The following is a 3,127-nucleotide window of genomic DNA, read 5'->3' on the forward strand; positions in this document are numbered from 1 at the left end:
TACGCTGCAGAATGGCCAGCCTCATTAAAAAGTCTCTACCAAAGAGTCTTGCTTTCATGAAATCCCTGTAACAAATATTTCTTAGTATCATTATCTCTTACTTTACTACAACGACATACAGTTTACAAAGCAAGGTGCTTGGTAGCAGAAATAGATAGATAATATTTTTTTATTCGTGTCTTAGTACACTGGGAGTCGTGTCGTATTAACATTTAAAGAGTATGACAGAAGATCGTGGAAAGTGGCAAGAGCTCCACCGACAAGAGCGTACCTCTTTAATTATGAATGAATCTTAGTACATACATATAGATTCAATTACAATTATAAATTACAGAATATTTAAAACAATACAATAGAATATGGGTGCATGTGTGTTTGTTACAGCAATACAAAATGACTCTTAGCTCAGTGTGGAGAATCACTTAGGGATCAAAACACTAATTTTCAGCTATAACCGTAAGGATAAATGTACCTACTATTTAAAAAATAAAATGTTGTCAATAGAAAATAACCAAAAATTAAGAAACTTAAAAGGACTTGATTGGAGTAACAGAATTTGATAAATACTGAAAAACTATAATGTAACTAGCTTTTGCTTTCGATTTCACTCGCGTTAATTTATCCCCTTGGGGGTAGAATTTATCAAAATCTTTTCTTAGAGGATGCCTACGTCATAGTAGCTTTGTACATGCAAAGTCTCAGCCCGACCGGTTTAAAATTGACAAAGTTTCATATAAACTTTCATCCCCTATTTTATCCCCTTGGAGGTAGAAGTAATGAAAATCCTTTCTTAGCGGATGCCTACGTCATAACATCTACCTGCATGCCAAATTTCAGCCCGATCCGTCCAGTGGTTTGGGCTGTGCGTTGATAGATCACTATATCAGTCACCTTTGAGTTATATATATTTAGAAGATTAGAAATGATTTATACATTTCTAATCTTCTTATTAAGTTATGAAAATGTTTAAAAAAATAGTTATAGTAATAGGTGAGAAGGACGTATCCATGTAGATGATGTTCTTTAAAGTCTATCTAGGTATCTGGATATATTACCTGATCAGGTACCTCTTCATCTTCATTACATACTATACAAAGTCGCTGTCACTGTCTGTCCGTCCCTATGTATGCTTAAATCTTTAGGACTACGCAACGGATTTTGAAGTGGATGTTTTAAATAGATAGAGTGATTCTAGAGGAAGGTTATATATATATAATACATGTACACCTCGGTGAAGCCGGGGCGAGTAGCTTAGTTAAATATAAAACAAAGTCGCCGTCGCTGTCTGTACGCTGTAATCTTTCACCTTACGCAACGGATTTTAATTAAGTTTTCAGAAATAATAAAGAAAGGTTTATATGTATAAAACTTGCGTATTTTATCACAGAAAAGCCAAGAATTTAAAAGATTTGTAATGCACTCGCATGAAGCCGGGACGGGTCACAATAGCGAGTGCCTTTTGAAGGGACAGGTCTGCTCTAATCACAACGACTCATTTAATCTTATTTAATTACTTAATCAGTTAATTGTGTACATAATATTTTGATTATAATGTATTCGCTTTAATCAATGAGGTAGTTAGTAATTTGTATTCACACATCTCAACTTAACAATGTAAAGTTACAATAATTATTTTAAAGCGCAACACGCAAGTTTCTTGCTTGTTGTTCTTCTGATGAGCCAGCTTATCGAATGAGTAGTAGATTAAAAAAAAAAGTATGACTATTAAAAAGTGCTTAAATATAGGTTTTAGTTGAATATATAATTTTTATTCTATTATAATAATAACTAGCTACTCGCCCCGGCTTCGAATGAGTGTACATGTATTATACATATAAACCTTCGTCTTGAATCACTCTATCTATTAAAAAAACCGCTTCAAAATCCGTTGCGTAGTTTTAAAGATTTAAGCATACAGAGGGACGGACAGACAGCGACTTTATTTTAAACTAGCTACTCGCCCCGGCTTCGCCCGGGTATACATGTATTATATATATAAACCTTCCTCTTGAATCACTCTATCTATTAAAAATGACCGCTTCAAAATCCGTTGCGTAGTTTTAAAGACTTAAACATATATAGGGACGGACAGACAGCGACAGCGACTTTGTTTTATAGTATGTAATGATGATTACAAATTGGTGTCTTATTTTTAACGCTGAGCAGAGCTAACATAGCCCTATCTAATTCTTGCATAAATTATCCGACAAATCTGAGATTGTTACCAATTTATTCGGGTCGGTATCTGAGTACTTGACAAATGTTTGAACCTTAAGGTTTATCTGCACCGTTTGTATTGTAGATAACTTCATTATCCCGGAAGTCGTTTCAGTTCACGACTGTATTTTTGTAGACACCGGAAATAGGACGAGTTGTTAATTTATTAGTTGTTACAAATTTGTGGCATGTCCCTCAACTGGACTACTACATAATTGACCTCTCTTCAGATTTATTATAGGTATATAGAACAAGGTAGATATATTAAATGTATAATATATGTCTGTTCAAAATCTACCCTGTAACATCGTAAGCACAGATTATTATATTAGAGCCCGTTAGTTTCTGTTCCCGCGCGTTCCCTTCCCCTCCCTTGCCCAGTACTGAACTGACCGTACAGCGGCCTTGACGCGCGCGCGCATTGTGTTGTGAATTAAAATAAATTAGAACTGTGTTAAACCTACTGTGAAACTGGAAAGCTAGCGAAGATATCTTCGAGACCCTGAAGCCCAAGAAATCCGCAGAACCATACAGGTACGTGACAGACGCTAGCAGAGTAAATTCCCTAACATTTTGGCACTTTCGTAGCATTATTTATTCGTAGCTGTGCCCGCGGTTTCACTCGCATGAAATTTATAGCCTAAATGTTATTCTGATGTCTAAGCTATATTACTGTAAAGTTTCAGCAAAATCTGTTCAGTAGTTTTTGCGTGAAACAGTAACAAACATCCATCTATAGTCACTAACTTTCGTATTAAAAATATTGCTAAGATTTTCGACGGCCTCGGTGGTACAGCGGTTTAGCACAACGCTGAAGTACCGATGGTCGTAGGTTCGATTCTTCGCCCTGTACAAATGTGTGCGAGTATGATTGTTTGTATTGATCTGGGTGTTTACAATGTATATTATA

Source organism: Achroia grisella, unplaced genomic scaffold, assembly GCF_030625045.1.
Source record: "Achroia grisella isolate CSIRO2021 unplaced genomic scaffold, CSIRO_AGI_Agris_v1 utg4986, whole genome shotgun sequence".
In the NCBI taxonomy this organism is placed as follows: Eukaryota; Metazoa; Arthropoda; class Insecta; order Lepidoptera; family Pyralidae; genus Achroia; species Achroia grisella.